The sequence below is a fragment of the Eptatretus burgeri genome, chromosome 5 (assembly GCF_056783735.1).
Source record: "Eptatretus burgeri isolate ZD-2024b chromosome 5, Ebu_testis_v1, whole genome shotgun sequence".
Classification (NCBI taxonomy): domain Eukaryota; kingdom Metazoa; phylum Chordata; class Myxini; order Myxiniformes; family Myxinidae; genus Eptatretus; species Eptatretus burgeri.
In genome coordinates, this window is record NC_140965.1 from 27743524 (window position 1) to 27769381 (window position 25858).

The following is a 25858-nucleotide window of genomic DNA, read 5'->3' on the forward strand; positions in this document are numbered from 1 at the left end:
TGGAGAGACAATATTTCTTTGGCAATTCGAGATTGCAGCGCAGATTCGTTCTTTGTACAAAAGGAGCTATATTGCTGACAAAAGGTTCTAATATGGGTCTTCGCATTATCCCACCATTGTGTGAGGCAGGAGTAGGAAGGATTCCATCGTAGTAAAACTCCCCAAAAGGTTCGAAAGGCGACAGAAAAAGCGTCATCTTGCAGAAGACTCACATTGAAGGTCCAATGGGCAGTGCCACGATTTCGAGCCGGGGAAAGTATATGAAGAACAACCATGTGGTGGTCCGAAAAACCACTTGGGGTGAGGTCAACATGGTCTATGACATTTAACGAGTCATTATTAATGTAAAATCTGTCTATCCTTGCAAGAGATAGCCGGCCATTTGCACATCGGCACCACGTGTATTGTCGTGCAGATGGGTTCTGGAGTCTCCATACATCCATAAGAGAGAAGTTAGACAATGCCCTCTTTAAGGGTGCCATACTTGTTGGCTGGGGCTCTTCCCCATTATGGTCAAGGGTGGGATACAATGTGCAGTTAAAGTCCCCACACAGACAAACAAGACCATCAAAATCAAGGTGTGTGAGAAACAATTCCAACTATGTGAAAAATTCGAATCTTTCCATTCTCGTACTTGGTGCGTGTACATTTATTAAAGTGTGTTTATAACCATTATGAAGGAAATTAACTGAAGCTAAATGCCCTTTAATAACCTCCTTAAAAGTGACATTTTCAGAACAGAGAGTAGGATTTAAGTAAAAAGCCACTCCAGCACAAGGACAGGTCAAGCTACTAAAGAACCATTGTCCTTTCATAATGCGAGTCCATTCGCTCATGCACGAGGAGCTACATCTTGTTTCTTGAAAAAGAACAACATCAAAATGTTTTTGCTCGACAAGCAACTTTACCTGAGCTTTGCGCAGCGGTGAACCTCCCCCATTTATATTTAAAGTTACAATAGAGAAGGTCATTGTGTAGGTAGGGAAGGTTTGTTAGGTAAAGGAAAGTTGGGTTGTGCTTGTAGCTCCTTCCGAGCTTTCAATACACACGTTCTAAGGCGAAAAACTTGTGACTCAGTCACACCAAGTTGTTCAGCATGAAGGAGGAGACATTTTGAGGAGTTTATAAAGCCAGACAGGTTTGGGAAGAAGGTTATAATTTTAACGTTTTTCTTTCAAAAAATGTCCTGAAGAAACTTTAGGATTTCCATGGGCGATACATCATCATCATCACCCTCCAGTTCCTTGGCTATTGCTGGGTCATTCCAGACTTCGCTACCAGCACTGGAGGCAAACGACGAGGCCCCATCCGAGTCATAATCCGAGTGGCCTTTATTTTTTTCCTCACGCACCGAAGCCGATGCTCTGACAACGGGAATATCGTCTTCTACTAAAAGTGTAGCTGTTTGCACAGCGGGAGTTTTTAAAACCATAACAGGGATTACCGTTTTTATATTGGAGGCTTCGCACTCTCCCTCTGGGGCTTCCACGTCTTCTGCCTCCATTACCTCAGACACTTCGTCGTCAGCAGGGCACGGGACGAGAGCAGGTTTATGGTTTTCGATTTTAGTTTCAGTGACCGGAGTGGTGACCACAACATCTTGGGGCGTTGCGCTCAGTCCTTGTTCATGAGAGGGATAAATGGAAGAGTCTTCCTCCATTTCAGCGAACACACTGAACCTATTCCGCAGGAGAAGACCAGCTGCGGGAGCTTCTGTTTCTAAAAAAGAAACATTACGTTCATTCGACGGTGCTATCTTTTTCGAACAGCTCGCCTGTGTGTCCTCATTACCGCTTCCTCTTTTATAACTCCTCTTGGAGGACAAAGTGATAAAACCCGCGTCATCAGCGGGAGAATTATTGATTTCCGCGCTCGAATGTGAAGGCTGATTTGCCGTCCCCAACGCGCCATTATTATTACTAATATCGGCATCTGGTTCTGTCCGGCGAGATGTGCCACTAGAATCGGCATTTCTTCCTGACTTTCTACATGTGCCACTAGAATCGGCGTTTCTTCCTGACTGTCTAGATGTGCCACGAGAATCGGCGTTTCTTCCTGACTTTCTACATGTGCCACTAGAATCGGCGTTTTTTCCTGACTGTCTAGATGTGCCACTAGAATCGGCGTTTCTTCCTGACTGTCAAGATGTGCCACCGGATATACACTCCGGACAAGCACCTTTTAAATGCCCGAAGGCACCACACGTGAAACACGTCATTGTCTCTGTTGCAATGTACATTTGATAATTTCGATTTTCAACTCCTAATGTAGCTGAGGCATTGAGCGATTGAGCGTTCTTTTTTAACACCATGTAACAGTGCCGCCGGAAGGTCATGATATGGCGGACTGAAGAATCCGAACGCAAATGAAAGGGAATCATGGAGATTTTTGACACCACTGTGCTGAATTGTCCCACAGCGGACAAGATCTGTTCGCTTTTAACAAAAGGCGGTAAATTAGATAAAGTGACTTTCACCGCCGGTGAGTCCAACATACTAACGTTAACGAAAATATCTGGCGGTAAAGACAAACCGGTTTCAACCGCCTGAGCGACATCGCGCTCCTCGGAAAGAAACACAACAACTCGTTGGTTCATCTTTGAAGCTGCGAACACATTTTCAAAACCAATGAGTTTACCCAAGCCCATCACGACGTCCTCGACCCAAACCCCATCAGGTAGACTAACTAATATCCCATTCTTACGAGTAAGTGACTCGTAAATGCTATTCTGCAAACGACTGTTTGCCATAGCTGAAAACAATAGAAGAATTTTTAAGTTTAACAAAGGAAAACCGTCACAAGCAACCAGCAAGTGGGGTCAAATGAAGTATAATGGAAAAGAAGAGTATAAGGAAGTAGCTGAACCACCGATAAATGGCAGGCCTATGAAAACAAGGCAGATGAAAACGAAGGCCCGGAAACCGAAGGTTTCAAAGAAAACCCACAAAGCACCTACCGTGCGCACTCTCCCTCTCTCTCTCTCTCTCGTCTCAGCAGGAAGGGAAACAGGGAAAAAAACTCCACAAACACATACGGGGACACAGATGGAAACAAAATGGGGATAGGAACAACACAGTACTCGCAACTGCACACACGGAGCCGCCATGACGCCACACACGGCTCACGAGAGAGAAAGAGAGAAAGAGAGAAAGAGAGAAAGAGAGAAAGAGAGAAAGAGAGAGAAAGAGAGAGAAAGAGAGAGAAAGAGAGAGAAAGAGAGAGAAAGAGAGAGAAAGAGAGAGAAAGAGAGAGAAAGAGAGAAAGAGCGAAAGAGAGAAAGAGAGAGAGAGAAAGAGAAAGAGAGAGAGAGAAAGAGAGAAAGAGAGAAAGAGAGAAAGAGAGAAAGAGAGAAAGAGAGAAAGAGAGAAAGAGAGAGAAAGAGAGAGAGAGAGAGAGAGAGAGAGAGAGAGAGAGAGAGAGAGAGAGAGAGAGAGAGAGAGAGAGAGAGAGAGAGAGAGAGAGAGAGAGAGAGAGAGAGAGAGAGAGAGAGAGAGAGAGAGAGAGAGAGAGAGAGAGAGAGAGAGAGAGAGAGAGAGAGAGAGAGAGAGAGAGAGAGAGAGATATCATTTATCTCACCTTTCATTTGACTTCTCATCCAAAGTTAAAGGGTGTGAAAAATCTTCTAAGCCCTTCATCATTTCATCATGTAATTTCATTCAAACTGATTGAAGGTCTATAAGAATTTCATTCATATTCTGCCATTCTTCATGATATTCATCGGCTTCATTTTCAACAACAGTTGTCAACTTTGTTATTGGGGACAGCCTGTCAGAAAAAAAACACAATAATTATTAATCGTATAGTGATTTGGTGCTGTTTAAGACAACAAATAATGAATCGGTTAAAACATCTCACCTTTCCTCATGTGAAAATGCTTGATCTGCAAGGTTGGAGTACTCCTCAACCTCTGAACACTCCATTCTCTGAATGAAACATGCCAAACTCTGGGTTTGGCAACAAATAAGACAAGTTGATGACATCACGGAAATGAGAAAACAATGGGTTTTTTCGGGCGTGTCTCTCAAAGGAAGGGATTAACATTTTCCATCTCCTGACCAGCATTTTTGTCTCAATGAATAAATTAAGTTATTCCTGAAAATATAACAAATATTTATAGTATCTCGATATGACTACTCAATTTGATTAAGGAAATTATGTGTAAGGGGGGGGGGGGGACGAAGCCCAGCCCCGCAGGGATAGTAGTATCAAAAGGGAGGCATTTGACACAGGGATGTGTCCCAGTTTGAAAAGGAGAAATATGAGTGAGCGTTGGCGAGTGAACATTGCGACTTTGAGAAATTGGACGCAATACTGCGTCAAAGCCTCCCTTTTGATACAACTGATGTGAAATGAATCTGGAATTGTAACTTCGCGCAGAAATTATAACCAATTCGCCTCTCGGTTCATTTTCGTCTGTAATTTTCTATGTATTTTCCAACAATTCTTTTTTATATTTTAATCATAATAATAACTCGAAAAGTAAAAATAGAAGAAAAAAAAAGAAGTGCTTTTTCTTAAGTGAATGGAAAATTGTTTCAACCTACTGAGGTTGGTACAAAGTGACAGTTTAATTGACATTATACATAGTGTCCTCCAGTAGGGATAATGGCTCCCCAAATGGCAATGCGTTTTCTTCCGTGGCCCTGTCGTTGCGATATTACGCATGGCATTTAATTGAAATCTCTGAGAATCACCAGCTGCTACATTGTAAGCCAGAGTGCCTCATGCATTTGTCAAAATATATGAACTCAGTAAATCAATCTCCTTAGAGGCTGTAAAATGCCAAGCCATGAGCAAAGATACAAACAATACATATAATCTTTTTCTTTAACGGCCACAATTATTCCCACTTTCTTGTGGAGTTGACCAGGTGAAGCTTGGCCTAAGTCTTTCAGGAAACGGTTGGCCAGGCCTGACGTTCAACTAAGGTCAGTGCAAGCATTTGGCCATGGTGTCGCCAATAGCTCTACTACTCTTCACGAAGGACACCATGGGATCTTTAATGTCCACCAATGAATTCTGACAGATGGGAAGTCCAGCTTAATTTCCATCCAAGGGATGGCACACACATTGATGAATCACTCTGCCTGTGAAACACCACAATGACAGTTTAGAACTGGGCCAGGATTCGAACCCAGACTAGACAGCTTCGAGTTGAGTGTGCGTACTTCTCGGTCATAATAATACATTTAATAAGCATCTGATAATCACATTGCTAACTGCAATAATATGATGCCATGAGTTACATTTACATTTCAAAAGGGGTAGCCAACATAATATTTCAATGATACATCTTGGAAAGACTTCTTTCTATAGGATGTGAAATTTTAAAACTGATGTTGGCAGAACTTCTGTCTATAAAAATGTTTTAATATGCACTCCAGAATTGTGGAATTGGATACTAATTTTAGTTTTGCAGTGTGGTGCATACTATCTGAAACAAAATGTCATTGGACACCCTTTTGTAGTTTTGAGAATTGCCCGCATGTGCGTCTGATTCATGTAAACCTGGATGTCATTAAGAGATGCAGTGTAAGTAGTTATCGAACAGTTCAACAATTTTCAGAGCATAATTTTGCAGTGGAAGGAATGAGCAATCGCAAGCAGTAATGATCATCAGGAGTCAAAGCGCTTCATCTGGACAACACTTGAAATTTATGAGCTATTTATTAATCAACTAAATTGACTACTTATTTAATGGCCCCGATAATTCCAACCTTCTTGTGGGGTTAGCCTGGGAAATATTTTTGCCCAAGTCTTCCATGACTCGGCGAGCCAGGCCAAACGTTAGACTGAGGGTTGGAGGAATTTGTCATTTCTTCAGAGTACAGAGACATGACAAGTAAAGAGACACCATGATTTTTAAAGAATTTATTTATTTAATATTTGAAGAACTTTTGGTCCATTTTAATATGTACAGCACTATTTGTCAGACTTGCCATTTGCAGATTTCAACACTTTTACTCTTTCAAGCATAGAACAAACGAGTTCTGAAATTTTCTCTTGTGGGATTTCTGCCCAGGCTTCATGCAAAAGGTTTAGCAATTCTGCCCGTGATGTTGGTTTCTTGGACTTTTTCCACACAGCTCGATCCAATATGGCCCAGAGGTGTTCAATGGGATTCATGTCAGGAGACTGACTTCTCCATGGAAGTCCCTTGATCCCATTTCTGTCCTGCCATTCTTTGGTATTTTTTGCAGTGTGGCATGGAGCTCCATATTCCATGAACAGAGTGTTGTTTTTGACTATCTGACCAGTGGAGAAGACTGAGAGAAGTCCATCCTCAAGGATAGAAATGTGTGTCAAAGAATTGATGTTGCCAACACACTCCACAGGCTCTGACCGACCAGCGCTCCAGATTGCTCCCCACACCATCACTGAAAAACCACCGTGTTTGACAGTTAGCTGCAATTGGTTCAAAGGGAACTCTTGACTGAGAAGTCTCCGGACCCATATGCATCCACTGTCAGAAAATTGAGCAAATTGGGACTCACATGAAAAAAGTACAGTTTGCCTAAACTCCAAGGGTCTGTTGGCCATCTCGTCAGCCCACTACTTTCCCCTTTGAATGTTCCAGGTTTAAAAAAAAGGGTTTCTTCGAGCTGCTCTCCCATCGTAGCCCAGTTGATGAAGGAACCGCATGGCCGTTCTTGAGCTAAATTGGGCTATTTATATTTGATTTATGGTTTCCCTGCTTTCCTTCCTGAAAGTCCCTGTAATGTCCATCTTGTATTCCCCATGTTCCCCGCCCCATCCCTCTCCCTTCCACAGATCTCCTCATCACCTAATGTCTCTGTTCCCCACCGTTTTGTCCTTCCCACTCCCACCCCTCTTGTCTCATGCCCCTCCCCTGCTGTGCGTTGTGTGTTCGCTCTCACACAAGCCTCGACAATGTATACAAAAAATTAAAAAAAAAAAAAAATATATATATATATATATATATATATATATATATATATATATATATATATATATATATATATATATATATATATATATATATATATATATATATATACCGTGGGATTTTTTTTAAGGTCCATAAAATATTGCTCACAAATGTGGCATGCAGCTCAACCTCCTTCCGATCAACATTGCACTTTGTGATGCAATAGCAATTTCTAGTTGACACAGAAATCGAACTTAGACTTGGCTGCTCAAGGATAAGTATGCCATCTCGTCAAAATCCGATTCGGACTGCCATTTTGTTAAGGTGTAGCATTAATATGGCTGAAATCATGAGAAGCATCCCATCCCAGCACAGCTTGGACATGATAACAAACCATAAATCAGTTTTGAGCTTTCGAGGTGTGACCGGAAGATCCCAAGCATGTTGTTCCTTCAATCTTCGTTTACTCTACAGATTACAGGTGAATTTATCAGGATACATCAGTATAGTTGTAAATGCTTCTATTGAGTGAAGGCAAGAATCTAAAATTAGGAACAAAGCTATTTGTCATTTGTAAATTCATATATTTTGGAAAACAATCAAATATAGTGATGCAAAAATAGCATGTCCTAAGAAAAATTGCAACAAATTAGTGCAATTTATTACCTCTGCCACCAAAGGTGGACAGAGGTTATGTTTTCACCCCTGTCTGTTAGTTTGTGAGCAAGAGGTTATGGATTGTAAAGGTAAAATCAAGAGACGATGACGTGAGCAAGTGAATTGGACTCGTATCGAACTCGAGTCGTAATTTTTTGATTTGCGACTTGACATGAGACTTACTTGAGAGTTGCCCTGAAAGACTTCAGACTTACTTGAGAGTTGGCTCAGGTGATTTGTTGACATGATCTCTGGTTATAATGTATCTCAAAAGGTAACAGACGGATTTGGACGGAACTTGGTGTTCAGGTTGGGTGTGTGACAAGGAAGAATTGATTCAATTTTGGTGAAGATCTGGATCCGATTACGAGAACTTTTTCATTTTTAAGTGATTCTTTACCATTGAGAGATGGGGACAAAAACGATAGATAGCATGATATATCTTTCCATATTGGGTTTTTATCTTTCCATACAGGTTGCGATTGAAAAAACAGACATAATCTGCTTAACAGAAACTTTCCTCCTTCAAGACGCCTCTGACTCCCTCGTATTTCTCCCTGGTTACTCCCTCCTCCAATATGACAGATCTGAGCCTCATCTGAATGGTGGAGTTGTTCTCTTCAACAAAGACTCCATTCCTCACTCTCCATGTACTGCCCTCACTCCCCAACGCCCCCACGAATACCTCTGGCTAAGGCTTCCCCTCCACTCCCATGTCATGTTTATATGTGTGTTGTTCTGTCCACAAAACAGTGATGACTCCATTTTGATCTCGCTCTCCAAAAACATGGACCAACTTCGATCCTCTCATCCCAACTCTCTCTCTTCCTCATATGTGGTGACTTTGATTGCCATCATACCAGTTGGTTGGGTGTGGATACCGCTCTCACCTGCCACGACACTTCAGCAAAAGAATACTGCGACTCATTGGAGCTGACTCAATCAGTCAAGTTACCGACGCAGATCTCAGCCAATGGTACTCCATCTCTTCTGGATCTGATTTTGACCAATTTCCCTGAAAATATCTATTGTTCTTCCTGCGCTGCAATTGGTTCATCTGACCACATGCTTGTCAAATGAGACATCTCTCTGACTGTTATTAGAGAACCACCTCAGCACTGCCGAGTCTTGTATTTCATTCAGGCCGACTGGCAGGGTCTTCAAGCAGCCATCAAACTTCTAGACTGGTCTCCTATCTCTACTTTCTCCAACATCAACTCATCCTGGGAATTCTTTCAAAGAAACTTGCTCTCTCTCATGCACAGATTTATCCCATCTCGTCTTCAGTTGTCCTACCCTTCCTCCTGCCCTTGGTGCACTGAAGTTTGTAGTGAGCCAGTTGTCCTGCAACAACTTGCCTTTGCCTCATGGAAAGCAAATCCAACTGAGGGTAATCTCAGTTCCTTCCATAAAACTCGGAACAAGTGTGTATCTGCCCTCAGGAGAGCCAGAAAACAACATCTTTCTAATCTCAAGGCTGAACTTTCAAACCTCTCTCCCTCTTACAAATCCTGGTGGCATCGAGTTATGTCTGTTTCTGATGTGTATGTTCCCCCTCCATCCCCTCCTTCACCTCAAATGGCTGCACAGCTGACACCCCACGTGAAAAGACTGAATGCCTAAACTCCATGTTTACATCTAAATATTGTGTCCGAAACCCATCGCTTACCCACCTTTCCCAGTTGCACGCAGCTGTCCCTGGACTCTATGTCCTTTTCTCCTGGCAATGTGGAGAGCTTGCTGTCAAACCTCGACTCAGATTCTGCAACCGGTTTAGACGGCATCAGCCCACATGTCCTAAAAACCTGCTCCTCTGCTCTTGCTCAACCCTCTACTTTGTTATCTTCACCCTCTCATTTGCTTATTGTCATCTTCCATCTGCTTGGAAAACAGCAAACATTACTGCTCTGCATGAAAAGGTGCAAAAACAGATCCCTGCAACTCCAGACCAATCAGCCTTCTTCCAATCATCAGCAAGGTTGTGGAATCCATCATTGCTACAGATATTAAATCCTTCCTCTTATTCAATGGCTTGATTTCTGATCATCAATTTGGTTTCAAACCAGGTCAATCTATCCTGGATATGCTGATTCTACTCTCCCAATAATGGATGGAGGTCCTCAATGCCAGACATGAAATCAGAGCCGTCTCCCTTGACATATTGTGTGATTTTGACACAGTCTTGGCACCCTGCCCTGCTCACAAAACTCTCTTCCTATGGTATCCAAGGCCATCTCCACTCATGGCTCACAGACTTCCGCTCCTGTTGCAGCCAACGTGTGGCCCTAAATGGAGTTCTTTCATCCCCTCTTCCTGTCCAGGGTGGAGTTCCACAAGGCAGCGTTCTGGGCCCTGTTCTTTTTCTGGTTTTCATCAAATGATCTCTCCGACTCTCTGGAAAAATCCTCTTTATCTCTTTGCTGATGGCTCCACCCTCTGCTGTTCCATTTGTCATCCCTCAGGTTGGCAAGCAGTAGCCTCTTCACCGTCTGCAGATGTGGATAAAATCACAAGCTGATCCAACACGTGGAACATGTCTTTCAACCCTGACAAATCTCACACTCTCACAATCTCTCTCCAAAAGGACCATCTGGAACTGGAACCCCACCCCTATCCATTTTCTCAACAATCCTCTTGAAGAGATCCTTTCCTTCAAGTCTCTGGGTCTCACTATCTGCCATGATCTTTCCTGTGAAAACCAAATTTCAACACTGGCCTCCAAAGCCTGCCACTGACTGGGAATCCACTGTTGTGCAAAGTTCTTCCTCAGCCCACCTGAGCTCCTAACCACCTACAAAGCATTTGTCCACAGCCTGGTGGAGTACTGCTCTCCTCTCTGGGCTGGTGCTCCCACCTCTCACCTTTCTCGGCTTCATGCTGTGGAAACCAAGGCATTTAGAATCATTGGTATCTCCCATGGTGAAGCTGAATCTTTGGGCCTCTCACTCTCTCACCGCAGGCAGCTCGATGGTCTTTCTGTCTTCTACTGTCTCCTCTCCAGTCTACCCCCCCCCTTTTGCACTGTCTGCGATATGTCCCCCTATATTTCCTCAGGGCGCTCAAGGTCCGCGAGCAACCCCTTCTGGTGAAACTACCAAAATCAGGAATCACTGCTCACCTTCACTCTTTCATTCTTCTTTTTTTTCCTGCCTCTGAAACAAACCCCCACACATCTTCAATCCCATTCTTCCCTCCAGGTCTTCAAAATGGCTGTTCACCACCACATCGTCCCCCATCCAAATCCACGATCTTTTCTACCCCCGTTAATCCACCCCAAACCCACCTCCTTCAAATTCCCTGATTTCCTTGCTGAAACTTCCCTGTCATGTAAGGTCCTGAAAGTCCCTGAGGTGTCAATCTTGTTCACCGTGTACCCCACCCCCATCATTCTCCCTTCCACAGATCTCCTAATATCCCTGTTCCCCACTGTTTTGTCCTTCCCTCTCCCACCCCTCTTATCTCATGCCCCCCCCTTGTTATGCATTCTGCATGTTAGCTCTCATCTGAGCCTCAACAGTGAAAACAAAAATATCTCAAAAAGTTATGGATAGATTATGGCAAAACTTGGGGGATGAATTGGGTCGGAAACAAGAACAAGCTGATTCGATTTTGTATCAGGTTCGGATGTCGATCTGGCCTCTCAGTGGGATACAAAACGTAAACTGTTCAGCCCAGTGGGGGTATGTGCTCGACCAACTTTAGCAGTCTATTCTCGGTTTGATACTCAATCTCCTTCTATACCTTCTATATCAACCTTATTCCAAGTTTCATAAATTTTTAGTTTTATCCTTTCCACTGTTTGTGCTGCCTTGGCCTTTCTCAGGAGATTATTTCATGTTCCTTTTCTTTATTTTCTGGCTATGTATGGCCACAGGTCCAATCGCTGTCCATTTTGCAGAAAAACTCTTCCTTATCTTAAAAATCTCCAGAAGATCCTTTTGTAATAACCTCCGTTGTCATGTATAATGTCATATATCCTTCAGCCACTTCTAATAGCTGAGTCTGTCTCGCCTCAGAATCAATATAGATGCTCTACACCAGGGGTCTCCAACATATTTGGGCGGAGGGCCACAAAACCAAAGTGGTGAGGGGCAGAGGGCTGCACCCAAAAAAGGATGCTAAATTCCGAAAAAAAAAAGAAAAAATAATAATTCATATGCGGAAATTTCAACAAAAATTAGTGCTCAATATATTTTTCTTGCCAACGAATATGATAAATGAATAATCGTGATAAAAACACATGTGTCTAATATGAATCAAAATCATAATAAAAATTACAGAACGCTTTGATCATTGACCCTGACAAATCGGCAGTATCGCGGGCCGCAATGTAATGTAAACTTAATATGGCACCGCGGGCCGCATAAATCCATCTAAGGGGCCGCATGTGGCCCGCGGGCCGCAGGTTGGAGACCCCTGCTCTACACTGAACACTCTCTATGGCAGGTATGTCCATCAGCAGATGTGCAGACCAAAACTAAACACAATATTCTCGGTAAGGCCTCACAACCCACTCCCCTCCCCCACCTGCTCTCCAATATACACTAACACCCTCAGATCATATTCCTTTGTCACACACTCCAAGACTCCCCCTGCCATTATGTCATCCCCTTTTTCATTATTCTTACCATCCCAAGCACCTTACGTTTCGAAATGTTAATTAACATCTCTAACATCTTCCATGCAACTGAAGTTAAACTACCAGGTCTGTAGTTCCCAAATTATTCTCTGGATCTTTTCTTAAATAACAGCTCTGGATTACATTTGCTGCTCTCCAATCTTCTGGTGCCTGTTCTGACTGTAATTAGTGTTAAATATATTGGTTGACATCATGCTTACCTGCTATGCCACCTGTTTTAACACTCTTGGATGTGCTATGTGGCCCCAGGGCTTTATCTTATCTTAGGAGAGGTACTATTGGATATAATCCCTCAATGGACAGCTTGATAGCTCAACTCTTGAGGGAAATTCACTGTGCTGGTGATGGCCAGTGGTCCTTCATGTTTATGCATTCCGTCACCTTGCGATGCCACGTTCTGCATGTGAAGCACCATCCGACAGTTCATGGTCAGGTCAGGAATGAAACCCACACTACAGGTAGCTCAAAGCCAAAGGTCCTACCTCTGCACCATCCTGTCTGACCTTCGCACAATTCACCTCCTCTTCCATTTCTTCCTTACTTTACCACCATCCATTTACCCTGCATTCCCTCTTAGTAAAACCTACTTCCAGCACATTCCTTCCTTCACTGGCATCCACAGTTTCCATGTTTCATCCTCTTCTCTGCACTCTCCTTATGTAAAACACATTTGATGCAAACACAATTACAGATTAATACGATTGCATCGATTCTCAAACAGACATGTCTCCAAATCAGTGGGCATGTAAGCTGTATGTATGATTCATTTGAAAAGTCATGCCGGTTTAATAGCCATCATCAATCTCCGTTGTAGAAAATGATATCGGTTATCTTCATATGATGGTGAAAGGGCTGCTTGCTCTGGCAGTTCACCGTACGTGTGTTAATGGGGTGGTCTGGGATACGCCGGAAGCCTGCATTCTCATTCTGTCACAACAACCATCTCGGCTTCCTGTTGTACCTTGTGCTATGGAGAACTTGATCTTAATGTCGTGGGATAGCCATGAGAAAGAACGGCAATAAAGAACCCGAAACGTATACATTAACCCTGAACATGGAAAATGAGAAGCTAGATTCTGTTCGGTGATTTCCTTTTTGATTAAATCTTATCAACGGCTGTTGGAATTCTAGGAGGGTTGAGCGATGGACATCGATTCAGAAAACGGGTTGAGTGTGGAATGTTGTGTGCCATGGGAGGAGAAATGGAAAAGGGAGTGTCGGGCGGTGGAGAGTGTAATATGAAGATTTATTTTCATGGAAATTCACTTTACCAAGAGCCAAACTGGTGTTTGGTCAATGCTGCAATTTATTTCTACATCTTCAAAACACTCTAAAGATATTGTGCGATTATAATTAGGTAATTATTTTAAAGGGATACGGCAGCATTTCAGGGCATTTGATTTTTCCTTTGTGAACAACATCATATGATATGATAAAATATAATACGAGAACGGCACTGGGGAGAGCGCATACCTCCGCTAAGCTGAACAGGTTACGTTTTTTTAGTCCACCGATCGGCCGGATCTGCATCGGGACCTGAACCAAAATCGAATCACCTTGTTCTTGTCACCGACCTAACTCATCCACTAAGATTTGTCCATATATGTCCATAACTTTTTCAGATGTTGTTCTACGATTCGTTTTTGGCCCGATCTCTCAATGATGAAGAATCACTTGAAAAATTCTCAGATCCGGATGCGGTTCCGAATTTTCACCATGGTATAATAAATTTGTTCTTGTTACACACACACCCAACCTCGCCACCAAATTTCGTTCGAATGCATCCATAACTTTTTGAGATTTCCTACTCACAGATAGACAGACAAACAAATAGACAAACAAACAGACAGGGGTAAAAACACAACCTTCAACCACCCTCAGTGTCAGAGGTTATAATACAATACGATACAATACTATACAATACAAAACAACGCAATACATATGATTAGTTCCCTTACAAGGTACTTCAAGACAGGAGGAGAATCTATCAGGGACATCTCTTATCGGTGGTTGTACCCCCAAGGCAAGTCGGGGGACAAATCTTTCCCATTCTTCTCTGATAGCCATATTTGTGAGGGCAGTACGGTTATGGTCATTCCCCATGGACTGGCCCTTTCCTTCTTGTCTCTCTCTCTCTCTCTCTCTCTCTCTCTCTCTCTCTCTCTCTCTCTCTCTCTCTCTCTCTCTCTCTCTCTCTCTCTCTCTCTCTCTCTCTCTCTCTCTCTCTCTCTCTCTCTCTCTCTCTCTCTCTCTCTCGTGGTCCTGACTTCATGAAGGCGGTGGTGGGAGGGGGGGGGTGAGGGGATACCATCCCAGATGTGGGGGTTCAGCTGTCTCCATGCCACGGGCTTATTCGAGATAACTGTCCGGGGCTATACAACGACAACAGCAACAACAATAACAACACAGGAGGAGGCCATGAGGCCCATCCAGCCTGTGCAATCGTTACCAACTTATGGTTGTTTGTCCATGCTCTCCCTTTATAAAATTCTGAGCCTCAAGCAAGGAAGCAGCACACACCAATTTAAAGTCATGTCATTTGGTATGACTCGCCCACCGTTCAAACTGCCGACCTCTCAGACGAAGAGCAAATGCTCTAACCATTACGTCATCAAGTCTGGTCTTATTTGTCGAATTGGTTTTTTTTCTGCAGAATCTAAAGATTATTGAATTATTTGCAAAGTCTGGGAACACAAAAAAGAACTCTATCCTGAGCTTGTTCACATTTATATAAAAGGGAAATCTGAACACATCATATTGGCAAAGATCATTATCGAGTTTCTACGAATCATCAGCATTTGGGAGGAATGCTTCAAAACTGAATCGTTGGACAAACCTAGAATTAATCGTCAGTGGAACTGAGGATTGTACTAAAATGTCTGGCCTGTGTAATATCCTCGAGGAGAAAGCGGTTGTCGCATCCATTTATGGTGTGTGCGTGTGTCTGTTCAACCGTGGCAGCTTTGAAAGCTTCTGCCAGGAACGTCTGTAACTATATCCAAGTTAAGTTAATCTCTCCTCTTTGGCTGTGGCCATGATGCTGCAACCAAATAATCAAGTGTTTCTGTTGCCAAAAACAGTCTGAACTGTTTGCAAAGTAGATGTTTTGAAAGTCAAAAGCAAGGTAATGGAAGGTTGTTAGCTGTTTGATTGGTTGAATCTTGTTTTAAGCTTTAGCATCTTAACAATAATGTGGGCCGATTGTTGCATCAGACGAAATTTCTCGTGACGTCATATAGGCACATTTTTCAAATCCCATAGAAAGTTTAGAAGACTTGACTGACTGCTTCTGCCTCTGTTGTGTGACAAGTCAAGCAACAGAAGGAATGTTGGATGGTTGTCTTGTCTCCTTACACTTCTTTGCATAACTGTCCATTTTTACCTCTGCCACCAAAGGTGAATGGATGTTATGTTATCATCCCTGTCTGTCTGTCTGTCTGTCTGTCTGTCTGTTACTTGGCAAAATTATTATTATTATTGACAAGTATGTTCATCGCTTCTATTTGTTTGTCTGTCCACTCACCGTTATTCACCTACAGGTCACAATTTTAAACCAATCATCAGGAAACTTCACCAAATGGTGGAGTTGGTGGTCTGGCAAAATATTCTTGATTTTAGATCAATAGGGCAAAAGGTCAACAACTATTTGTAATTTTGAAAATCCTCAATTTTCATCCAATTGACTTCAAATTCGAACAGGATTTGGATAACAGGTCACTGAATTCAGCCACCAACTATGAATGAGGTCAATGTTCACCAAAAGGTCAAATTTCTAAAATCCTCAATTTTCATCCAATTGACTTCAAATTCGAACAAGATTTGGATAACAGGTCACTGAATTCAGCCACCAACTATGAATGAGGTCAACGTTCACCAAATGGTCAAATTTCTAAAATCCTCAATTTTCATCCAATTGATGAAATTTGAAGAGGATTTTCAAATAAGCTCACTGAATACAACCACCAATTATTTTTGAGGTCAGCATATCCCAAAAAGTCAACAGAGGCCAAAGGTCAAAACTTAGTTGGGATTTCTATAATCGTCAATTTTCATCTGATTGACTTGAAATTTGAAGAGGATTTGCATATTAGGTAAATGAATTGAACCCCAATTATTAAGGTCAAAAGGTCAACATAGGCCTAATTTGTAAAATTAAGAGAGGGCCAAAAACGATTTCTATACATATATATATATATATATATATATATATATATATATATATATATATATATATATATATATATATATATATATATATATTTATTCTAGAATTTTGGATAAAATTATTTATCCCTGTTTCGTAAGAGGCGACCAGGGTTGCGTCAGGAAGGGCAACCGGCGTAAAACCTGTGACAAATCATAATGCGGATCATAACGGATGATCCGCTGTGGCGACCCCTAATGGGAGAAGCCAAAAGAAGAATAAGATGTGTATATATTTAGAAATACAAATATGTATATATATTTATAAATAAATGCAAATAAATAAATATATATTCTAATGAAATATATATATATATATATATATATATATATATATATATATATATATATATATATATATATATATATATATATATATATATATATATATATATATATATACATACTATGATGTCTCAAAAAGTTGTGGCTGAATTATGACAAACTTGGTCGATGATTTGGTTGGGTGGCAAAAACAAGCAGATTAGATTTTGATTTCGACCCACCCCATCAGTGGGATACAAAACGTAAACTGTTCAGCCTGGCAGAGGGATGCACTCCACCGAATCCTGTTCTGCTTTGTTCTGTTTTGCCAAGTGTCGCTCTACGAGTGATTTTTCATTTGTTTGTTTGTTTGTTTGTTTGTGTGTGTGTGTGTGTTTGTCTCTTTGTGAACAAAATATCTCAAAAGGCTTTGGACGGATTCGGATGAAATTTGGTGGAGAGCTTGGGCATGACACGGACAAAAATATATGATTTTGGTGAAGTTGTCTTTCCGGATCTGGATCCGAGAACTTTTTCAGTGATTTTTCACCGTTGAGAGATATGGAAAAAACACCATGTGCCAGGATATCTCGAAAAGTTATAGACGGATTAAGATGAAAATTGGTGAATGAGTTGGTTAACCAATTAAATCTTAGCTCAGGTCTGAACCCAGATCCAGCCTATCAGTAGGGGTACAAAACGTAAACTAATCAGCTTGGCGGAGGGATGCACTCTACCCAGTGCCCTTCAAGTTGTTTGTTTGTTTTTTGGATTTTGGATACATAGTCGAGGCTCGTGGAAGTTCTATCTTTACAATGCATATTTTTTGTGATTCCATAGTGAATTTGATATGCGGCAGGATGGTGCAGAGGTATCACACTCACTTTTGATGGAGCACATCTGAATTGAATTCTCTGCTTGACTGAATGGATGGATTGGTGCTTCACAGGCCAGGCATCACAATGCATGCCACCTCCTGGATGAATATTAAGCTGGGTGTCTGGTCTGCTAGCATTACTTACTTGGGTGGACATTAAAGAGCGAACGGTGTCTTTTGCAAAGGGCAGGCGATTGATTTATCGTCGGCACCGTGAAAAAAAAAAAAAACTTCAAATTCCTGCCACCAGCAGTCAAATGTCAAGCCCAGCTGGCTAGTTTGTGGAGGACTAGGGACGATATCTTTCTCTAGTTGACCCCAAATAATGTGGGAATAATTAGGGCCGTTATAGAAGTGGAGAGGGAAAAGGGAAGGGAGAGGGAGAGAGAAAGAGATCGAAATTTGGTCTTCTGGCTGCATCATTACTGAGGCTTCCTTATGCGGGTGATGCAGTGCCTCTGAAGACCAATGTGGAAATTTCGAATTGACCAGGATATGATGCACAAAGTCTGCTCTTTTTTTAAAGTATCTAACGTACATCAGAGAATGCAAACAATGGGGCACTCGGCTTAATATCTCTCCTTGTGATGGCACCCTCATTGATACAACACATTGACTGTTTAGCATCGAGATGATAGTTTATTGTCTTATTGGAACTGGAATCCAGACTGGACAGCTCAACGGCGAGTACAAGACCTCTGACCTATCTTGCCAGCATGTTTGTGGATGGAAATGAAATATCCCATTTTCACTTGCCATTTGGGTCAGTATTCTGTCTGAACTTTACAAGCTAAACTGCCTCGTGTGTACCCTATCTAGTTTAACAACCCTGGGGCCTCCATTAATTCTGATTGATATTATATCAGATATTGCAAGTTGTGTGGAGCAGTGTCATTCATTTTTCCAAGTGAGATGTTATTACACTACTACTACTAAAAATGTCTTTGCCTCCTGATTGCTTGGCATATCTAGAGAATCCCAATGAGGGTGACAGAACTTTGCAGATGACCAGCAGCAATCCCATGGGCTTTAAAATCGAACCACGATATTGCGAGCTCCCTCAGCCACCACCCGCACACAACATGGGTTTAGCCCAACATTTTCACGAACTGGCTGTCTCGGCATGACGTCCGACCGAAAGTGGCCAGTGTTTGTAATTTGTTCAAAAGTGATGGTGATGACTCGTGTATTCTTTGTGAAAGACATCGTGGGATATTTAATGTCCACCAACTTATGTTAGCAGATAGGCATGTCAGATTAAGATGTTATTGGTGAGTTTTAATATTACTCTTTTGACAGAGAAGTTGCTCATATGATTTTTAAAACATCACACATCAGTTGTTGGGTGTGGTGTTTATCATCAATCAGAAAATAAAAATCTCACTCATTGAATTCCTTTTCAAGTCTGCACATCATATTCCATTTTCAAAACTGAAGATGCCACCAGTTGGAAAGCTGCCCTACAGGAAAAGGGTAGGTCCACAATGCGACCATGGACTGCTCTTGATTCGGAACTTCTCAGGCGTTGGGTTCCGGTATTAAGTATACTCACAGAAGGGGATGGGAAAGAATTTCATATGAGTGCAAAAGAGGAAATGATGAGAATGAATGTCATTTTCATTGTTGTCCTGCACAGTCGAGTGACCTAACTTCCATTTCAAATGTGGTTGGGGAGTATGGTTTTATTTTATTTTTTTTGGGGGGGGGTGGCCTTCTTCAGAATATTTATTAATAAATTACAGATTTCAAAAATAAAATAATTGCTGAATTTAATTTGGTATATCAACCTATGTACACATACATACACCTGACTACACCCGTCACTCAGACACACCTGAACTTTGCACTGATTGGTTTTGAATTCGGATTTTCCAAACTACACCTACCAATATGTATTTTTTGGAACCATCATGCAGCATATCTTCCTTTCCGCTGTGCAGTGTATACCTGACCAACAGTCATTTTAGACAATTCCAATGACAATGGATATCAAAAGCCTGAATGCGGCCAATTCATTTGTCGTGGCTCAATGTGCCCGAATCACAGCCTGGATCATTCCTATAAAATCCTCTACCCATTTTTGATTGGATGGAGGAAGGATTGTCTGACTTTCCTGAAATAGTGCAAACATGTCATTGTTAGTAAGCTTGTAATTGGCATTGCAACATTCCCCACTGTACTGGCCATCGTGCAGACTTGAACAATATGCATTGAGAAAAGTCGTTAATTTTTTTTTCCATAAAACCTATTTCCACATCTTCAGGACCAGAATAACAGTTTGCTGCAGCATACCATTCAATGCCACACACTCACCATAATGATGACAAGCTTTTGTGTCGCAGCTCCTCCTTGGCATTTCATGAAATCATGGGCGTCGATTGCTTTTGAAAAGTGGGGGGGACATTGCATGTCCAGACCACGAAGCTCACTTCGTGCCGGCGCGGACACAGCAAGTCTACCCTTGCAAATTCTTGATTTTATACGCTCGTTGACATGCTGCCTTCTGATCACACAAATCCCTTAAATTAATCTGACCATCTATCGACCATCTTTTTGTCAAAATGTAAGCAGACGGAGCGAAATTAATTAAACATTAATCATACATATTTCAAAGTTTCAAGTGTCTATATATATATATATATATATATATATATATATATATATATATATATATATATATATATATAGATATATATATATATATATAGATATATATATATAGATATATAGATAGAATTGTTTATCAAGCCTCCTTCTCACGACCCTTGAACTGATTCACTAAACATAAACTGAAAACTATACTGACATACAAATTGATATTACACGAGCACGGTCGACTTACCTTAAAACTTGCCAAAAATATGAACCCTCTTGTCTGCCGATCCAGTTAAAAACTTTGTAGCAATGTCTTGGGGGTCAAGTGCAGTCAGACGATCTCGGTGAACATGACAGATCATGAGATGATTGAGGCGTTGTTGGGTCATTGTGGAACATAACCAAGTCTTCATACGTCTGAGTGTGCTGAATGACGTTCAGCTTCGCATGAACTTGCTGGGGAAACCAATAGAAGCCTAAGCAAACGTTCTACCTGTGGGAACATTCGACGGACTTCCAGCACCATGTCTACAAATATCTTACGGTAATCCTCAACAGATGAACCACTGAACTGGTTGCGAAAGAAGCCAAGTTCTTGCTCTCGGGAATCCGACAGTTCGGGATATTTGCGGACTATTTGTGGTTTGCATGACCCAGACAGGAGCATTTCACCCAAGTCCCTATACGCCATGAGGTCGTTGATGTGAAGTACTCGTTCAAGTTCTCAGATGTGCTGTCGATGACTTTGAAAAATTCAACTCTGTATACCTCCTCTGCAGAATTGGCAGTGTATTACTGCGTGCCTCCATGAAGTCCCTTCGGAAGCTTGCACTTACTAGGGAGGGTCACTGGATCCAGTTGGCACTGCTGGAGCTTCTGTTGTGCTGCTTCGAAAACCTCCTTAAACGGCTGGTCAGTACGGAGAGATTGGAGATTCTGTGCAGTTACCTTTGCAGCAGTAAGCATACCAGAGACGGTAACTTGTGAACCCTGAAGTGCCTTATTGAGGTATTCAAGGGATTGGAGAACGGGCAATGATGCAAACAGACCGAGAGCACACTTTCCTGATGAAAGACAGCTTCGAATACCGTTGGCTCGCGATGCCGTGTTCGTACCAAAGTCATCACTTGCTTGTTGAAGGGCATCCAGTACCGCTTCATAGTTATCCAATATCGATTTCACGGCAGGAGAACGAGTTAACCAACGCGTCGGGCAAATTGGCCTCAGGCGTGTAGGGCAAGGAGTGTCAGCATCGTCAGCGTGGATATTCAAGTACAGATGCCTGAATTTTCCAGAGTTGTTGTAGATGTTGCTGAGTGCCTGGACATAATCAAGGGCGTCTCTTATGAACGGTGCAGTTTGTAGGGATTTGGATGTCATGAGTTGGGTGACATGAGCTCCACAGTGAACATAATTGGCCAGCGGTTGGAGTGTTTCTTTAGCTGTGCTTGACAGCCCTTGTACTTTCCGGACATGTTGCTTGCTCCATCGTAAGTCTGTGCTCAAAGGTGTTTGAATAGGGAGTTGACACCGAATTAGGATATCCTGAAGCATCTTACAAAGTGATACTCCTGTTGTTGACAATACTTGTAAGAGGCCGATGAGATCTTCTTGAACATCAAAGGAATCCGTCACATAGCGCACACACACCGACTCCTGCTCATTACCCTGAATATCTTGCGTTCCATCAGTTACGAGTCCAAACTGAGTGGACATTTCATTCACATTACTGCAGATATTTCTGAGGATGGCATGACTCATCAACTGTAGAATTTCGTTCTGAATTTCTCCACTTGTGAACGTCGTCTTCCTTGACAGCCACGTCTTGAGGTTTACATCACCCTCGGCCCGCAACTGTAAGAGCATTTTTAAATTCCCTTCAGAGGTATCCTTCCCAGGAATTGCAAAACCTTGGCGGGCTAAATATTGCAGTGAGGTGATAATCTTCAGAAGTGCTGACCGTGCAGATCTTTGCTCTTCTAGCAGTTTGCTGTTCAGCTGCACATGGACTCCAGGTTGACTTCTGTGACATTTCAGATTTTCAGAGGCAAGCCTCTGTGTGTTTGATCGTTCTTGTTGTCTGAATTTTTCTGTAGCCTTTTTTCCAGTTCTGAAAGCCCTTTGAGACAAATGCGTCTTCTGCACAGCGGACAAGTTCAGTAATTTTCAACGAGAAGCGTCCGTTCAGGTGCGACAGAGTACACCGCCAATGCTCTGATCAAAACGAAGCCACAGAAAATCTTTGAACCACTGTTGTTGAAACTTCAACCTTCGGTTTGGCAGTATTTGGACTGGGATACAACTGACATCATGAGGTTGAAAAGGCTGATCTGGGAAATTAGGCCGAGCACTCGCACATGCACCCTTTTCCGCTATCTTCTCCTTTGAATTGTCCACCTCTTTCTGGGAACTTGATTTCTCCAGGAGAGTGGTCGGGGATGTGCTACTTGATGCTGTCGCGAAAAACTTTCTGATATCCATATCCTCTATGAAACGAGAAGGGAATTACATTTCAGTTGAATAAATTTTGACATGTGAATTATAAGGGTTATTTTTGCGTAACAAGGGATTTTTATTCGGTCTATCCTTTATCCTTATCCTGTCAGTCTCTCCTTCGTCTTTGTCCTCGTGCAAACGGAAAATTATTCGGATGATGGCGGAAGAGAAATTCCTTCCGGAACGTTATTTTTCCTAGTAATAATTGCAAGCAGCGGCTAAGCTACTAAGCCTAAGCCTTTTTTAATCGGATTTTCGAGGTAATCTCATTACTTTCCTATAGATACTGTATAATCCGAGAACAGAATTCAAAAATAATTTTCCGTTCCCGAACCGCTTTAATAGGTGAATTTTGCATATTTTTCAACAGCTACCTTTTAAAATCTATAATTTAATCCTCATAAGTCCGACGACCGAATGATACCTCTCGTTTTGTAGGTCTATCCCTCCCCCAAGTCCAAGTACCGATGAAAAAATTATTTACATTAACCTCCGCAAAAGCGAGTGAATCAGCGCATTTTATTTTATGTTTCCCAAGTATTCAAAGCTAATTTAGTCGCCAAAATACCCACTTTCCTTCGATTTTCACCCGGTTTTCAACGTTGGGATTTAGGCCACTGTTATCGACTGCAAAATATGAAAACAGAAAAACAAAATATCTTTCCGTTCGTTCGTGCGAGCCGGTAGAGTGAAACCGCGTCATCCTGCACAAGGTCCACCATCTCAATCAGCAGACCAGGCCGTGCAATCTTTTATTGGCTTATAACTCGACGGTGCGAAGTCACAAGAATTAAACACACACATCATCGTGCAGGTAATAATATCAGGCATCCGGCGATATAAGTTAGAAAGGTGAAATAAACTATTTTGGTCGCTCAAGGGGCCCCGAGCCGTTGCGGCCTAACACAATCCGAGGCGTGGCGCTCCGGGCCATGAAGCCGCGATTTTCATATCAACACTCATAAAATGACGATAAAAAGTCCGAAAACGTCCCAACATACCTCAAAATGTCCAGGTCGCGTTCCCTGTTAGTGGGTGAACTGTGAACAATCCAACGCTTGGCGAATTCTGCTTCACAATGATAGGAAGGACCAAAAAGTGACGTCGCTCTGGACGCTTGGCCGGTGGGAGACCATGGCTTGGGAAGCACGGATTCTCAATGTTGAATTGTTAACCTATCATCTTTAATAGAACTATAATAGACCAATAAAACGAACGGTTCTTTTTCTTTTGTTGTTTTTGGCAAAAAGTAAAGATCCAGAGAGGCTCTGTATTGGGCAACCCCCCCCCCCCTCTATTTACGTGAAATGGTTTGGTACAACTCCCAAAGCCAAAGCAGACGCGAACGGCTTGCGAGTACGGAGACCATAACTTGGGAACCACTTGTCCGATTAATTTCAAGCCTTGCAAAGGCACATCCTCGGGTCCCCAGCAATATACCTGGCAAGTTTCAAGTAGATCGGACCGGTGGTTGTCGAGAAACAGCGGTCGCAGACAAACATGCACACAGACAAACATGCACACAGAGATTGCTGGAATTATAGAGAGATTTAAAATTTATTCTTGTATTTGAGGAGCATCTCGGCCTGGTTGTACTAAAGCAGCTCGTTTTGTGTTACGTAACTTACGTTCAATGAAAAAAGTGGGGGGGGGAGGGACAATCGATGTTGTCCCCCCCTTGATAAAGTGGGGGATGTCCCCCCCCCATCCCCCACAAATCGACGCCCATAATCATACATACATACATACATACATATTTTTATTCCAGTATAATGGGAGTGAAAGCTAGCAGTACCCATCTACATTTGCGTTGTCATCAAAATCTTACAGGATCTTTCAAAAAGAGCAAGGCAAAAATCCTCTGCTTGGAATAATTGTTTTATATACTGTGTCGACTGCACATAAGGAATGATGGAACAAATAAAAATGACGTCCTTTTTCTACATTTCCTTTTACAGATGCCTTCTTTTCTCACTCTATTTCAATCCTCCTTTACCTTCTGCTTATTCGTTTTAAAAGTACGTGGGAAGTTCAAAAATTTATACTAAGGAGATATTCACAGTCCACCAAAAAATACCAATTTTTTTATTATTCAATATACTAGTATATATGATTCCTAAGAGTTTTTTCTTAATTTTAATACAAATATATACTTTAAATTGAATAATCAATAAAAACATTTTTTGTCTCATTCAAAGAGCGTTTTGAACATCTCTCACGCACCATTGCTCATAATCACAGCGCAACCTTATGGTGTTGCTTGGAACCCTGAATGCACAGGTATGCTGACCACGTGATGCATTTCACTATTGATTTGTTCATTGCATGTGCACATGCTGTATGTTTGAGTGTCTTTGAGCAATGTACTCTTGGTTTTGTAAAAATGCAAAGTCAACACCAGATTACCCCTCCCATGGTACCATACATTTTTAGTTCTGTCTGCTTGTTGCATTAAAGTCCCATTCCCCTTCTTTGGTTTTTCTGATTATTATGAAAAATAAAACATAAGAAAAAGCAAAAATGAAAATAATTTTCTCTGATTTTTAATTATTGCTATGAGCATGTCCCATGTGGTGCCATTTGTCGGTCGACGCTGAAGATGCCACGGTGTCCTTCTAGTGCTGCAGTACAATCCATGAAAGGCTCGAAATTTTTGATTAATCAAACCGGAAAATCAAAGGTCACTAGATATCAAAATAACTACGAAGATCCCAGGAATAAGATGAGAAGGGCACTCGGTCAAGCGCATACCTCCGCAACGTAATGCCTGATCCACGAGAACATTTCATGCCCAATACATTTTTGAAATATCATGCTATACAGTACTATATCGTTTTTGGCCCTATCTCTCAATGGTGAAGAATCACTTTAGAAATTAAATCATTCTCATATCCAGATCCGGATCCGGATCCTCACCAAAATCGAAACCATTCGTCCTTGCAACACACCCAACCTGCCCCCCCAAGTTTCGTCCGAATCCGTCCACAACTTTTTGAGATATCCTGCACACAAACAGACAGAAAGTGGTGAAAGCATAACCTCCTTCACCTTTGGTGGTGGAGGTAAAAATCCATGATGGTTTGCCGATGGAACTGTAACACGTTTGAATATGTACACAGTTTGAAAATCTGAAGAATCTGATTACGTTAACTGTAACCTAAAGTGAACAAACATTTCCATTTGTTGTCAAGCCATTATTTTGTGGTCAAGTGAACTTGATTGAATGTAATTTACAGTG

General features: G+C 41.9%; 1 long non-coding RNA gene across 1 annotated transcript; it reads right to left on the minus strand.

Moving 5' to 3' along the window:
• Positions 1 to 3591: 3591 nt before the first annotated feature.
• On the minus strand, positions 3592 to 23755 carry LOC147026126 (uncharacterized). The gene is made up of 3 exons (XR_015057901.1): positions 23622 to 23755; positions 3856 to 3944; positions 3592 to 3765 (listed from the first exon to the last, which is right to left on the minus strand). It is a non-coding gene; the product is annotated as an uncharacterized LOC147026126 (long non-coding RNA).
• Between the last annotated feature and the right edge of the window lie 2103 nt (positions 23756 to 25858).